This window comes from Periophthalmus magnuspinnatus, chromosome 16, assembly GCF_009829125.3.
Source record: "Periophthalmus magnuspinnatus isolate fPerMag1 chromosome 16, fPerMag1.2.pri, whole genome shotgun sequence".
NCBI classification, from domain to species: domain Eukaryota; kingdom Metazoa; phylum Chordata; class Actinopteri; order Gobiiformes; family Gobiidae; genus Periophthalmus; species Periophthalmus magnuspinnatus.
The window spans coordinates 31,707,232-31,723,954 of record NC_047141.1 but is presented as its reverse complement, the minus strand read 5'-3'; the positions used below and the strand labels follow the sequence as shown (position 1 = coordinate 31,723,954).

The 16,723-nt window shown below is 40.1% G+C and overlaps 1 protein-coding gene across 3 annotated transcripts in view; it reads right to left on the bottom strand.

Annotated features, from left to right (window-relative positions):
* cops7a (COP9 constitutive photomorphogenic homolog subunit 7A) overlaps positions 1-8,064 on the bottom strand; it is a 40,017-nt gene extending 31,953 nt beyond the window's left edge. For 2 of the 3 annotated variants that reach the window (XM_055227688.1, XM_033981607.2), the window contains exon 1: positions 7,987-8,064. The gene's annotated coding sequence lies outside the window, so the exon portion shown is untranslated. The remainder of the gene's footprint in view (positions 1-7,986) is intronic. The other variant, XM_055227689.1, reaches the window with a different exon arrangement.
* Positions 8,065-16,723: the final 8,659 nt, after the last annotated feature.

The window sequence follows — 16,723 nt, the reverse complement described above, 5'->3', positions numbered from 1 at the left end:
ATCGATGTCAGCTTTGAGTTTTCTACAGACAGGTCCAGTCCTCTGTCAGTAAAAGTGTGTGGACTGGAGCAGACTTTTCTTTTCAGACTCTGGAGGAAGAAACTGGTCTTTTTTTTTGTGTTAAATAGTTGCTGATTAAAAGTCTCTGGTTTGTGTTTGGGAAATTAACATCGAAAGACATTTTTATTGTCGTGTGAGTGAGATCAAATACAAGGTTTTTTTTTTATTATTTTGTATTTTTTGACCTGTGTTTTCACGTCAGGTTAAACGATGCCGGTGCGGAAATAATATGAAATACACAAACCCAGAATAGAACGTGAAAAAAACATCGACTTGTGATTTTTCTGACAAACACTGCGATTGTGATTAGACTGATGTGGGGCCTGTCGCGATAACACACTGATGCGATTAAAATACAGCGAGACAATCCCAATAAAAACATTTTTAAATAGACGGTATCATCAAAAGGCCTGAGCTGCAGCAAATAAACAGCAATAATTAACCACAGAAGTGACTTATTCAACCCTCAACAGCTCAAATCTCACCGTATTACATCCAAAATAACAAAAATCTCCCCATTTTCGCAAAGAAAAAGTCTCCACGATAAATATTAAGTCCCAGATATATTGTTCGTAATTATGGTGACAGGCCTAGAGTCATGATTTATGTTTTAATAATAAAAATAGGATTCTTTCCGTTCAAAGTTCAAAGTTTCGTTCACATTTTAAACTCATCCTGGAGAACTGGCAAAAAAAAACAAATCTGAACTGACAAACTAATACAACACAACCTATTTTTTGGGTCAATATTTATCATGTCGACTTTTTCTTTGCATTACTGGAAAACTCTTTATTTTTTGTTATTTTTTGGCTGTAGGATCAGATTTAAGCTCTTCAGTTCTGGTCAGATTACTGCTGGACACTGCCTTATATCTGTCTGAAGGGAGGAGCTAACTACAAACCTATTAGCATCCTGGTTAGCGCTATTGTTCTGTTTGTTTCCTTAGTTTGCTTTGGGTCTGAGGATGGAGTTATAGACGGGGGATAGATGAAGCCCCATTTCTGTTCAAGGAAGGATTGTCTTTCCTAAAATAGCTTCTTTAACTCCTCTCTCAAATCATTTCTTTTCTCTGGCTCAGATCTGAACCTCGCTGTCTTCAGAGGAGCGGTTAGCGTCTTTTGAGCTGGAGATGCACAGCAGACTGGGGCCCTGAGCTGCTCTCTGTGGTAAAAGGCTGAATTAATAACTTGTCTGACTCATTACAGATGCAAACTCAGTACTAAAGTGTTTCATTCTGCTGTTTATTTCTTGCAGCTCATGATTTTTTAAACAATACTGTACATTTATAATAGTTTGTCGTTTAAATCTGCTCTGGGGTTGTTGCGTCAGTGGCATAAATTAGTTTCAATATCGTCATTTATTGTCTGTATTTCCTTCAGCGATATATGGAATTTCAAAATGTGTAACCGCGATAAGCCTGGTCACGTTTATACTTTTCTGAAGGAGAGCTTGCTGCTTGCTTGTAATCACGAAATGTCCCAAAGTATGGCTTTAAACGTATCCATCTCCGTGAACATTACCAAGCCAAGTTACAATTTAGATCTGTGGATTGCTGACAACGCTCAAACTCGCTGCGATTGTGGTTAGATTGATGATTTATTATATATTTATGATGATTTATTTGAATAATAATCGGATTCTTTCTGTTCAAATTTCAGAGTCTCGTTCACATTTTAAACTCGTCCTGGAGAATTGACGAAAACTCTAAAATCTGAACCGACAAACTAACACAAAAATCACGTTTCAGAACAAGTTTGACCGGGTCTAAACTACAGCGTTGACAGTTTTTTACGCAGAATAAGACAGAAACTTGTTGCTAATCTGTTCAATTCTGAGACTGCCGAAAACCCAAACTGCTCGCGGTTACATTTTCCAGCATTTTCAATTTACTCCGCGCGGCCCGTGAGGTTTACGCAGTGAGCAAACCCCGCAGAAGCTACACAGAACTAACAGAGTCGTATTTTTTTTATGATAAAAATACAATCATTAAAATTCCCTGTGGCATGTAGGTTACACTTGGGTAAATTTCCAAACTGTTCAAATACACAGGTCTGGGTCAGAGTCAGTAAATACGTGTACGGCTCGTGGAGTTCGTTCGGAGACACCGGGGGAGTATTGATGTGTGCAACAGGTCTGATGAATTGGAATTGGGGCATGTATATTCATAACAGCTCATTACCAGCGGAGGGAAACTGTTGCTCAGGGCAACACTGGAATAATTACAAACCAAGTGACACGGATCTGCCTGAATGTGGCTGAACCGGAGCAGACGCAGGACTCGGAGCGTAGTACTACTTTACTTACGTCTTACTCCTGATGGGCCTGTGTATTATGTATGGAGCTGTTCTAATTAATGTATTTACCTGAGCTGAGTTTAATACATATATTTATAAATGATTAATATTAAAATGAAGGACAGGACATGGTTTTAGAGTAACAATAATCATAAAATGGTGAAATACATCAATATATCCACTTATTGTTCAATGTATGAAAGCTGGAACTATATATTTTGGGCTCAATATTTAACATGAGGACATTTTCTTTGCAAAAAAACGGAAAGATTTGGTGTATTTTTGTTGTTTTATGCTAAGATTTAAGCTGTGGACGGGCGAATAAGTCTCTTTCGTGGCTAATTATTGTTACACTTTGCTGTTTATTTGTTCCACCTCGTGTCTTTTAATGAACCAGTCGATTTAAAAATGGTTCACTGGGGCTATGTTGCATTATTTAAATCTTAATTAGTGGCATAAAGTAGGTTCAATACCATCATTTATCGTGATGTTTCTCTGTAGCGATATATTTAGGTTCAAAATGTGTTATTGTGACAGGTGTAAATACAGTTTAAAGAAAAGTGAACGGACTTGAACAGACTGAAATGAGTTCAAGGATTAATTTAAACTAATCAACAACTGAAATAAAGAGTATATTAACGTATAAAATAAAAACATGACGCCAACGTTACCCCCAAAAAAACAAACTGCAGACTTTTCCCTGTAAAAATAACACATAAGCTTTAAGTTTGCATTTCCAGTTTCCATCTAAGACTAATAGTTTTGAGGTTTTCATGTTTTCTGAAGCTGTCAGAACAAGCCGTGCGTCAAAAATGTGCCAAGACAAAGATGGTGAAATACGACTTGGAGCGAATGGACTGGAACAAGTTCACTGATTAACTGCAACTGATCGACAATTAAAATAAACAGTATCTTGACATATGCTGTAAAAAAAAAAAAAAAAAACATGCTGTGAGGAGAGAGACGAAACAAAAGCAGTAATTACATCAAAAATAAAGTGTTTCCTGTAATCCTCCGTCGGAGCATATGGATAAATCAAACATGACCTTCACAGATCCCGGTTTGGGCGATGAAGCGCTCAAGTTTCTGCTCTTAATATTTCCATCAGCCCTTTTGTTTCTTTCTGACAGCTTTCTTAATCTAAGTAAAGACGATATATTAAAAGAAACATTTTTATATTTCTTGTAGAGACGGTAGATCAGCTCCACTCGTTTAAGACGCTCCTTTGGGCCCGTTAGGATTGTGTTTTTGTATTGATGCGTTTGGATTTATTACCCCTGAAACCGCTGAAATAAATATGTGAAAATGAAAATGCGTGTGGGCTTTAAAATACTTTAAAAACAAGGCCACGCTGGTCTTGTCCTGCAGAGGTTTGGGCGGTTTTATTTTGCATTCACAATCAAATAAAAACATAAGAATGTATATACTGGCCCAAAAGTGGTATTACACTTTCACATAATTACATTTTAATATAACTAAATAAATATTTCTTTTAGCTTTAAGGACAGTTTGGTCTTTACATCTCATTTTAATTTCACTTTTGGATTACATTTCTTTCCCTTCAGGACGTTCCCAAATTGTAATAAAAGTTGCCAAAAGTCGAGCGGTTCATCGTTTCTGTAATATTTTAGAGTGAAGAAATGAGCGTTACTGCGGCTCGCACCCAAACACGATCCCATATGAACTCCCCGAAGAGCTCCGCAAATTACACACGAGCAGATGAGACGGCATTTGGTGCAGACAAACAATTAACCCGCACCTGTTTAATGTCAGACCGCTGGCTGATGGCGAAAAACCTCGACTCTGTTCAGATGTGGGCTTCATGAAGTAAAGAAACGCAGAGTCTGACGTAGTGGGATTCGATGCTCAGTTCAAGATAATCGCTACATCAACTTATCGTTCTACAGAGTGTCCATAAAGTTTCTATTACAAAGGCAGTTGATCAGATACATCAATCAGACTTGTTCTATTGCACGCTGCATTTTCTAAACTTTTCCCTCGCTTAACGCACCTCTACATGAGCACCCCAGACGTTCTTGGTGCCCACTTCTCTTTCTATCTAACACTTTCTTTCTTCCTCGTGCCGTGTACGAGCAGACGGAGGTGGCGGTGAATCTGTTTCACACTTTGTTCTGTCGTTTCGTTGACTCTGTGCATCTGATTTTGTCTCATTAAACCCTGATCCACACTGTGCTTCTCTTGAGGAGGAGCCATTTCTTAAGGCTCCGTTCAGACGTTTGCCTCTTTAATCAACAGGACGCCTGAAGTACAAAAATGCAACGTGACAGAACAAATCTAATGAACATATCTTATCACTTTACTTTTTACAATTTTAAAATGTAATTACAGAGACTTAATGGACACCCTGTATGTATGAAAACTAAAACAATCTATTTTTAGGGTCAATATTTTCTTTGCTCTGCTGGAAAACTGTAGACTTACAATAAGATTTAAGCCGTAAAAGTTTGAATAAATAACTTTGAATAACTATGACTCATTGCTACAACATTAGTACTAAAGTGTCTCATTCTGTTGTTTATTTGTTGCTGCTCAAACTTTTTAATAACATTGTAGATTTATAATAGTTTTAGTGGTTTAAATCTGCTCTTAGATTTTGTGTCAGTGGCATAAATTAGCCTCAATATTATCATTTATCATCTTTATTTACTTCCAACTTCAAAATGTGTTATCGCGACAGGCCTGGTCACATTTACACTTTTCTGGTGGTCCACAGTCCACAGTTTGCTTGTAAAGATGAAATGTTCCAAAGTATGGCATTAAACTTCACCAGGCCAAGTTAAAGCTTAGATCTGCGGACGCTCACTGAAAACATGTTTCGCGAGACGGCAATAAAACATATGTAATAAAATAAATGAACGATAAACAACTTTAATACTCCGCTGAGGAACATTCCGGGCTAAAGCAATAACATCTCCGTGGAGACGAGCAGACGTCAGAAAAGTTACGTAGTGCAGGTTCAGTACAAAACATGATACAGCCAGGCCAGTCAGTGTTTCCTTAATTTTGGATTCTCTTGTTGTACGATTTCATTTAGTGTTTTAAGTTCCTAAATATTACTTTATAACTTCACGTTTTCATATTGTACGGAAAGTAGAGATCAGTTTAAATCCCAAGAGACCAAGAAAACAACAGCAATAGATTCATTCATAAAAGATTAAATGTGAACTAATGAAACAAAGACAACCATGTGAGTCAGTCTGATTAAAACAGCACTGCAGCATCAGAGACTGTTTCACTGTTTGTTTTCAGAGTGTGAGGATCTGTCGATACTGTGTCACTAAGTTGCTCTCTGTTCGCCGCGGGCTGATACATGCGCTCGTCCGGCTCCTCCGCGGCTTCAGATTGAAAAAAAAAAAAAAACGCACTTAAAGATTGTAAACCAAATCACTCCGATAAATAATAAAAGGTACAAGGCCCGAGAAGAAGAAAAAGCCGCGTAATTGGACGTGACAGAAGTGAGCAGCTGCTGTACATCAGGCCTCAGAGATGACTGGGAATGATAAACGAACTCTCAAGTCAACCGCAGACCCGCCGATCAATCCACAAACCCCACAATCCATCCTTTAGGCTCTTTATGTCAGCGACGAGCTACGGACGAGACATGAGAGGCATTTATTACAATCAGGGACATGCGACGTGAGGAGGAGGAGTTCATCAAACAAACAGCGGGTGTGTTTGAGACTTAGCGGAGGTCAGCGCTTTATTATGTCTTTTAATCTTTTGTAAAGTGTCCTTGAGTGTCGTAAAAAGGCACTGGTAAATACAATGAATTATTAAAAAGTATTATTATTTATTTACATCGCGGAGAAGACGTACGTTCAAAAGAAATATCCAAAATTCATAAACGTTGACCCTGATTATCGCTGGACTAGTTCCACAACTTCACTTCATTAATTAAGAGTAATTACATCCATGTGAAATATATCATTATGATCTGTGTTGGGATGTAACTGTGCTGAAAATACGCAGTCTGAATACTGATCTGGAGTAACTGTATTCCAGTATAGTTACGTTTTCATTCAGCGTTATTCTGTAATAATAAATAACAATAAATACTAGTTCATTCAATGACACATAACAGATGGAACAATCATAACATAATTTTTTTTTTTTGCACTTGTGGGAAATTTTGGATTATTTTTTCTGCAATATGATCAGATTTGAGCTGAAGAAGTTTGAATTATGAGCTAAAATCATAAACTAACAACTTAAGTGTTGCAATCTGCTGTTTATTTATTAACGCTCAACAATATTTAACAATGTTCTGCATTTAAAGTCATTTCTTAGGGGAAATAGTTTCAATATCGTTGTGTATCGTCTATATTTACTTCACTTTACTAATAATTTGTGTTATTGTGACTAATGAGGTCTAATTCAGAATACAGTTACTTTTCTAAAATCAAAAGAATACATGATGGTACTTTCTGATGTAATTTTAGCTTTGAACTGCACAGTATCAGTGAGAATAAAGAAAACACAGCTGTTGGAGTGCGTCTGTGTGTGATTTTTTGTCTCTCGTTGGACATAAATGAATGCGTAACAAACAATGCAACAAAAACAAATCTGTTTGTCATTATATCTCATGTTTTTTATACTAGAATATAATGCAACTCGATGTAAAAGTATTCAGAACACAGTACTCTGATTGGTCCAGAATACATTTTAATTCAGACGTTCAGTGTTCTGTAACTGCGTGTTCTTCCAATCACTGATCACGATACGAGACTCTGTGATGGGAATAAAAATGAGTTGAAATAAATGAAAGATATTATTCATGCATGTTATTCCTGCATTGCGTCTTGGGGGTAGATACAGTTATATTGATTGACAGATTGATTAATAATTAAACCAGATCAAAACATGGGCATTTCAGATTCTTTTGCAGAGGATTTTTAAGTTCTCTACTGTCTAAATCTAAAATGTAAACTGGCTCAGTGGTATTAGAATGAGGAAGTTCACACAACTAATCATTAAGTCATTTAAAAGTCTTAACTACAGCTCAGGTTTCAAAACAATTGCACCATCCCATCATGCTCTGTGAGATTTCCTCCTTAAGCAACTAGATAATGTAACACAGAATTAATATTTAAGTGCACTATTCATGTTAAATGCTCACTTTTTTATACATATATGTGTCAAACAATCAGGCAACTTCACTCTTTTCTCTCTAATGTTGGTTGAAGCAGGACCAAAACCAAACAGATAAAGCAAATGTGAGTAAATAAGAAAACGCTGTGAAGCCAAGTGTCCCAAACATGAGGAGATTTCAAGCTAAGATTAAAAAAATATCCAATAATTTCCAAAAATAAGTAACAAAATGGCGGACTTTCCTCCATAAAAACAGTCAAATTAAACAGGCTCTTTGCTGTTTGCATTTCAAGTTTCCCTGTTAGACCATAGTTTCGTTTTCTAAAGCTGTCATAACAAGCTTTATCATAGCCGTGCTAACAAACCGCTAGCATAACTGATAACTAGCTCCAGGCCTCGCTGCTTGTTCTCATTTTACTGCGTCTAAATCACAAAATTCAAGTTGCAACAAAACTCGAAATGGAGTAAAATTAAACAAACTCACGAAACATGTTGAGATAAAGAGTTATATTCAAGTAATTACCTTGTTTTGTCTGGATTTAGCCGTTAGCTTCAGCCGGTGTTGCTCAGTTCCGCTGCTGAAGGACAACAAAGCAACGCGTCTTCTGATTGGACAGTTTACCGGAAGTGATGAAAATGATTTTGTTTTATTATTTTATGTAAGAATTTTTTAGTTTTTCTTGTTTCAAAGGATTTATACTACAATTAAATGTATTAAATTTGTTTTTATTATTTTATTTTTTGGTTTTGCTTCAGTTGAATAGAGGAAAATATATGACGGATGTTAAGCGGATTAAGTGGTGCAGCGCCATCTAGTGTGGGCTTTTTTGAGATAATATGAAAAACAGATCTTTTGTGTTATAATTATTTGTATTAAGTGGAAAATAATCACTGTAACTAGAAGAATATGTGGTGTTTATGATCTTGTTATATGTGGATAGATTTAATTTGATTATTGTGGACTTAGGCTTTATTTTATTTTATTTTATTAAACATTATTACAAAATCTTGTAGAGGTAATGACATATAAACAATTAATATGGAGATTACAGCTTTTGTAAGGCATAAAAAAGGAGCACATTATACTTATTATAAAACTAAAATTAAAACAAAAGGACTTGAGACGTTGAATATAACATTTTCTTGGCACAGACGTATTTAAGCAATTTCTGGGACGAGTAGAATAGTTAGAATTAATTCATAAAATGTTGAAAGCGGTGGGTAGAGTCTCTCCATTTACAACAGTGAATATGGTATTTATCCACTAGGAAAACAATATTCACAGTGTCAGTTACATTTCTATCCACATCATTCGCAAAATATAAAATATGATTAACATTTAAATTTGTGAAGTTTCTGAGCAATAACCACTCTCCAATGACAGGGTCTCACAAAACAATATGAAAACACAGTAATAAAATATACCTGACACTGAAAACGAGGCCTACTGGCACGGATAAGCTGACAATATACAACGTTGTGTTTATGCAAAGTATGTCACAAGGAAATATAGTCACACATCTGATTCAAAATGTAAGTCGCCCGAGAGTTGGCAGGAGTTTGAGTTTATTTACCATCAGTACAAGACCTGGAGACATAAACACTCAACACACGGAGGTCTGGCTGCTTCCACGGTGCTTTATAAAAAGAAACGGGCCAGATAAACCGATAAACACTGAGCTGGAGCTGGAGCTGGAGCTGTGTTTGGTGCAGTGGTGCGATTTCTCTATCAACACATACAAACTGTTAAAATGAACATGTGACGCTGTTTTCTCATCTGTTCTAATGTTGTTTCATCGTCACAAACAGGATGTGGAGGACGTGTCTGGGGTGAGGGAAGTCCGGGAGTGCTGCCCCCCCCTGACCCGGCCCCGGATAAGAGGAAAAAAATGGATAGATGGATGGATGTTTATCACAGTTTTGCTCACAGTTTGGTTTACTGTGCAGTCTTGGTCCTCCAGACACTTTTTCTGTGTTTTTGTTTCTTCTTCCTGGTATAAATTCAGGGATTGAAACGCTGCTCCATGTCTTTGTAAATCCAGTTTTGGGAAGAGGTCAGTATCTATTGTAATCCCAATTCTTTTATAATTTTTTTTGGCTTTATTTACAATGTGTGACGTAATCAAAGCTAAAGGCGGAACAACCAAATATTAGAGTGTGGGATCTTTTTTTTTTTTTTTTTTTTTTTTTGTGGCCAGACAGTGTATTTTACTTGTGTTTAAGTTGACATTAATTATCATCTCTCCTGTAGTAAGTACCAAAGTCAAATCAAGAATCAGCTTTCTATATCGTAATAAATCCTCATTCACCCATTTGTCAAAACACACACTCCCTATCTGCGATTACGGTGACATCATCTACACGTCAGCATCAAAAACTCTCCTCCGTAAACTTGATGTCATTTATCACTCAGCAATCCGTTTTGTCACAGCTGCCCCTTTTTCACTCCCCATCACTGCCGTCACTTCGTTCCCGCAGATTAATAAATTGGTACAAATTCATCTATTGTCATAACGGGTGTGTGTAGCGGACCAAGGGCTGCGGACTCGGGGCAGAATTACAGTATTTATTGTAGACAAGGGACAAAGTACGAACAGAAGGTGATCCGGAGGTGAGCAGGTGAGCAGGAACACAGGAACACAGGAACACAGGAACACAGGAACACAGGAACACAGGAACCGACAGGAACGCAGGCATGGCAGGAACACAGGGACACAGGAACACAGGAACACAGGAATCAAGTGACACGACAATGATCTCGCACTGAGTCTCTTCTCCCAGCTCCTCTTATGCGCAGCAGGTGGTGGTGATTGCACTGATGGGCTGCAGGTGGAGCTGCAGGAGGAGCCAGGAGCCCAGCCCAGATCTGGCAGGTGAGGGAGGGAAGGAGCAGGACAAGAGGAAAACCAGGAGCGGACAGTGCGGATCATGACATCTATAAAACATTAATCGGTAAAAACCCCTCATTATCTTCGCTCACTCATCAGTATTTCACACATGACCTACGTTCCAGTAACATTATCACCATGATCGCCCCACGAGTCCGTACGTCCTTTGGTCTGCACCCAACGACCGGAACAATCTACAAAAAACTCTAAAACGTAGTACTATGATACCAATAGCTTCATTCATCAACCCAATAAAATCTATAGTACGTGACCAATGTACTTGTTTTTAACTCTGTTTTTAAACTCTGCTCACCCGTGTGTTTATATGTAAATAGTGGAAAATAGGAGCTGTCTTAGTGTTGTTGTTTTGTTGTTGTTTTGTTGTTGTTTTGTTGTTGTTTTGTTGTTGTGTCTTGTCTTTGTCTGTGTGGATGTTATTCTGTCGTATGTTGAAATTTCTGCCTTTTGTCCAGGTCGTCGTTGAAAATGAGAATTGGTTCTCAGCCGACCTACCTGGTAAAATAAAGGTTAAATAAATAAATAAAAAATAAAAAAAGTATGGGCTGGACCGACAAATAGTGACACGTGTTAATTGCATTTTGTTCTTTTTGTGAAGCAGCGGATTAAACGGAACGACGACGCCAAAAGTTCCCGCTGTTTCCCGTGACATCACAAACAAACCTGCAGATTTAGGCTGAGTTCTTCTCTCAAACTGAAAAAAAACAAAAAAAACACTCTGTTCCACCTTGTGATGTCATCATGTGGCGATACAGGAAGTGCTCCGCTGCGTTTTTAAACTCCACACACCTTCATTTCTAGAATCAATTTGGATCATTTCAGCGCCGGAATTGCCGATCTACTACTGAACTAAAGGTAAAATGGTGGATGTGAACTTGAAAACTACCACTTCATGACATCACAAGGTGGAACAGAGCGTTTTAATGTTTGGAGATGTAGACAGACGTATAATAAACATGTGTGAATGAAACAAAAATGCAACTCCCTTTCTGTTTTTTGAGGAGGAAACAGCATTAGAACATGACATAACGCTCACAAGAATCAATTTTTGCGTGATATAAAACCTTTAAAAGTCAAATAAAACTCAAAACCAACGTAAAAATCGTACATAAAATGAAACAATCTTCTGAATAAGGTTATAAACGTGATATTTCTGCACATAAATAAACACGTGTGAATGAAACAAAACACAACTCCAGGTCTGTTTTTGTCGGGGAAACATCATTATAACACGGTTTGAATCCCACGAGAGTCAATTTTGCGTAATATAAAACCTTCGATATTCAATTACAATTTGACAAACGGGAAAATAGACGACTTTTTCAAACAGTTGATAGTATTTGCTACGCTAAACCCACCCACTATGACAGGAAAATGGTGAAATTTGGGACTAGTCTTTCGCAGTGAACGTGTTTTTTTGTGCCAAACGTCTTTATACTTTGTTAGAGCTGAATATTTCCATCTGCAGAAGTGTTGGTCCTTGTTGCTTAGTAACAGCAGGTCCAAAGTTGTGACGGGTTTTGTGGCTCTGAGCTGTTATTAAAACGACTAATCAACAGGTACTGGCATTGTGCTTAATTAAACTTGAATAATAACAAAAGGAACGGACATTTTTTTAATTAGTGTTTTGTGTTTTTCTGTTTCTCTTCATCAAATCCTGATTCTCTGTTGGTTTTCTCACTTTCTCACTTCGTTTCAATTAAAGTTTTATTTATACAGAAGATTTAAAACGACCGAAGTGCGATGGGTAAAGTCTCGCCGTAAAAACGTGAATCTGGTCTAATCCACGTAAATAAGAAACTGACGTAGATTTGAACGACTTTTCTGTTTGTCAACCCCGTGTTTCCCGTAAATGCAGGAGATTACGGCGCCCCCCAGAGTCTAAAAACAACATGGACGATATGGGCGTAAACGGTAAATTGTAGGTATTTTCCGTCGCTCTGGAGTAAAAGTCGCACTAGCCCGTCCATCCGTCTTCCTCTTATCTGGGGCAGCAGTCTAAGCGGGGACTCCCAGACTTCCCTCACCCCAGACACGTCCTCCAGCTCCTCCAAAAAGTGACATTTATCATCCAGAAAATAGTCACTCAAAGCTCTTTACATCAGGGAACCACACACACATTCACACACGGGGGCGAGGAAGGTTAAGTGTCTTCATCTGTTGGAGGTGGAATCGCACCGACAACCTGTGGATCAGTGGATCTGAAGCTCGACCAATGATGTTTATGTCGAGAGCGGGATTCAAACCGACAATCCTCAGATCAGCGGACAAACACTCTACAAACTGAGCCGCTGCCGTCCTACGTCACAAAACTCGACGGCGGTTCATTGTATTTTCATAAACGAATAAAAGAGACGACACAAAATTAGTTAAATTCAAATAAAAATACGACTTTTTACCGGTGTGATCTTCACTAAATCTGTGGAAACACGTCGGGTTTTGTCACATTATAAAAAGTTCAGATATTTGACCTCGTCCACAGAAAGAGACGAAGAAACACGAGAACAAAAAAACAAAAACATCAAGTCCAAGAAAGTGACGTTTTATGATGTTTTGATGTTGATTTTAAATAAATCGCCTCATCTCCTCGTCTCCTTGTCTCCTGTCTCCTTGTCTCCTGTCTCCTCGTCTCTTCGTCTCCTGTTTCCTTGTCTCCTCGTCTCCTGTCTCCTCGTCTCCTGTCTCCTCATCTCCTCATTTCCTGTCTCCACGTCTCCTGTCTCCTTGTCTCCTGTCTCCTCGTCTCCTGTCTCCTGGTCTCCTGGTCTCCTGGTCTCCTGTCTCCTCATCTCCTGTCTCCTGTCTCCTCGTCTCCTGTCTCCTCGTCTCCTCGTCTCCTCGTCTCCTGTCTCCTCGTCTCCTGTCTCCTCGTCTCCTCGTCTCCTCGTCTCCTCGTCTCCTGTCTCCTCGTCTCCTGTCTCCTGTCTCCTGTCTCCTCGTCTCCTGTCTCCTCATCTCCTGTCTCCTCGTCTCCTCGTCTCCTGTCTCCTCGTCTCCTGTCTCCTCGTCTCTTTGTCTCCTGTCTCCTTGTCTCCTGTCTCTTTGTCTCCTGTCTCCTTGTCTCCTGTCTCTTTGTCTCCTCGTCTCCTCGTCTCCTCGTCTCCTGTCTCCTTGTCTCCTCGTCTCTTGTTTCGTCCCGAGTTTCAAGGACATGAACTCCATCTATAAAAGTCTGATTATTCTCAGGTAAAAACACTGTGCCATCTGGCAAGACACCTGCCCCTGCCTTTAATGAGGGAATTATAAACCCAGAATATGAAGAGCCGACGTCACACTCTCCTCTCCTCCTCTGCACATCCCTCTCTTTTTAACTCCCTTACTCACCCGTCTCTCTCTCCTGTCTCTCTCCTTCTGTCCCTTCTCTATTTTATCTCTCCTGTTTCTCCTCTCCATATTCTCCTCTTTTTAAATCCCTTACTCACCCTCTCTCTCTCTCTCCTCTCTGTCTCTCCTTCCCTCTCTTCTCTTTTCTATGCCATCTCTCCTGTCTCTCCTCTCTCTCTTCTCTCTCCTTCCCTCTTTTCTCTCTTTCATTCTTTCTCCTCTTCTCTCCACATCCCTCTCTTTTTAAATCTCTTACTCGCTGCTTCTCTCTCCTCTCTCTCCTCCACTCTCTTTTTTTCTCTATTTCATCTCTCCTCTCTCCACATCCTCCTCTTTTTAAACCCCTTACTCTCACCCCTCTGCTACACACACACTTCTCCCCTGAGTTCTTCCCCTCTCTCTCTCTTTTATCTCTCCTTGCTCTCTCTCTCTCTCTCTCTCTCTTATCTCTCCTTGCTCTCTCTCTCTTTTATCTCTCCTTGCTCTCTCCCTCTTTTATCTCTCCTTGCTCTCTTTCTCTTTTATCTCTCCTTGCTCTCTCTCTTTTATCTCTCCTTGCTCTCTCTCTATCTCTCCTTGCTCTCTCTCTCTCTCTCTTTTATCTCTCCTTGCTCTCTCTCTCTCTTTTATCTCTCCTTGCTCTCTCTCTCTTTTATCTCTCCTTGCTCTCTCTATCTCTTTTATCTCTCCTTGCTCTCTCTCTCTCTCCTTGCTCTCTCTATCTCTCCTTGCTCTCTCTCGCTCTCTTTTATCTCTCCTTGCTCTCTCTCTATCTCTCCTTGCTCTCTCTCGCTCTCTTTTATCTCTCCTTGCTCTCTCTCTCTATCTCTCCTTGCTCTCTCTCTCTCTCTTTTATCTCTCCTTGCTCTCTCTCTTTTATCTCTCCTTGCTCTCTCTCCCTCTCTCTCTCTTTTATCTCTCCTTGCTCGCTCTCTCTCTCTCTCTTTTATCTCTCCTTGCTCTCTCTCTCTTTTATCTCTCCTTGCTCTCTCTCTCTTTTATCTCTCCATCTCTCTGTTGTAGAATAAACTGTAATATTCTCCGAGCTGTAGAGGCTGAAGTTCATCAGAGCAGATTCAGCCCCTGGAGAATTGAACCCTCAACCCTCTGTGATGGCCCCGTCCAGTCTGACTTTGCTCTCTCTCTTTTTTCCCTCTCTTTTCTTTGTCACTCCTTCCTCTTACTGCTTCTCTTTCTCTCTTCTGTCTCTCCTCGTTTCGTTTTGTATCTCACACTTCTATCACACTCCTTCTTCTCTCTCTCCCCCACCTTTCCTCCCTCCCTCCCTCTCCTCCCTCTCTCCTGTCTCTGCCTCCCTCCCTCCTTTCCCGCTCTCCCTCCCTCCTTCCCTCTCTCTGCCTCCCTCCCTCCCTCTCTCTCTTACGCTCCCCCTTCCTCTCTCCCTCTCCCCTCTCTCCCTTTCCATCTTTCCCTCCCTCATCCATCACTCCCCCTTCCCTCCCTCTCTCCCTACCTCTTTCCTCCCTCTTTCCCTCCCTGTCCCCTCTCTTCCTCTCCCTCCTCTTTCCTCCCTCTTCTTCTCACCCCTCTCTTTCCTCCCTATTCCTCCTTCCCTCTCTCTCTCTCCCTCTCTCTCCTCTTCCCTCTTTCCTCCTTCCCTCTTTCCTCCCTCTCCTCTTTCCTCTCTCTACCTCTATCCTCTCTCCCTCTCTCCTCTCTCCCTCTCTCCTCTTCCCTCTCTCCTCTCTCCCTCTCTCTCCTCTTCCCTCTTTCCTCCTTCCCTCTTTCCTCCCTCTCCTCTTTCCTCTCTCTCCCTCTCTCCTCTCTCCCTCTCTCCTCTCCCTCTTTCCTCCCTCTCCTCTTTCCTCCCTCTCCCCCTCTCCTCTCTCCCTCTCTCCTCTTCCCTCTCTCCTCTCTCCCTCTCTCCTCTTCTCTCTCTCCTCTCCTTCTCTCCTCTCCCTCTTCCCTCTCTCCTTCTCTTCTTGTAGATTCATTGATGTCTTTGAGCTGGGGGCAGTGGATCCATCAGTGTGTTTTTTTCCCATGATGCTGTGCGTGTCGTGGGGCTGATGCAGTGAGTCCAGTCTGGGTTTTAACTCAGCTCTGACAGAGTCCTGAGGTCTGGACGAGGTCTGGTCTGGTCTGGTCTGGTCTGATCTGGCCTGGTCCAGGTCTGGTCCTACGTCTCGGGCAGATCACCGTTTTGATTCTTGGTCTGATTTTTCTTCTTTTCCGTCGTTTAAAGTCTCATTTCCATGACTCAGAAGCTCCTGTGTTTTTCTCTCGTTCATTTACATTTTATCACAAAAACTCTCTCCTTTTCTCCTCCTCTGTGCACAGTAGCATGTTAGCTAGCTCACTGTGTCTCATTTTTATTAAAAGCCTAAAATATAAAACAAAACGATCTATTAAAATTCAGATTCAAATAAACACGACCTGATTGTTTTTATATGTAAAATACTTCAGTTTGTTGTTTTAATGTTTATTATGCCTCAAACTTAGCATTAGCGTTAGCATTAGCATTAGCATTGAGACACAAACACGTCTCTTTGTATCGTCTGGTGAAGTTTTCATTTTATTTGTGTCGTGTTTAACATGTTTAACACCTGTCCACTGTCTCATCTTAATCCTCTGACCTCTGACCCCTGACCCCTAACCCACTTGCAGCCCCCTGTCCTCTGCCTCATCTTTAAATATTTATTCATTTTAGTGTGACTCAGCAAACGTCATAGAGATAAAACTGGACAGGAAGAAATCACGCTAACAGGAAGAAGTGATGCTAACAAGAAGTAGTGATGCTAACAGGAAGTAGTGATGCTAACAGGAAGTAGTGATGCTAACAGGAGGTAGTGATACCAACAGGAAGTAGTGATGCTAACAGGAAGAAGTGACGTTAACAGGAACTAGTGATGCTAACAGGAAGTAGTGATGCTAACAGGAAGTAGTGACGCTAACAGGAAATAGTCACCAATCACTCACACGATGCATTTATACAGAGACACGCTGGGGTGAAGTGTCTTGCCCAAGGACACACTGACAGTTTGCATTGGCTGGACAGGGATAGAACTG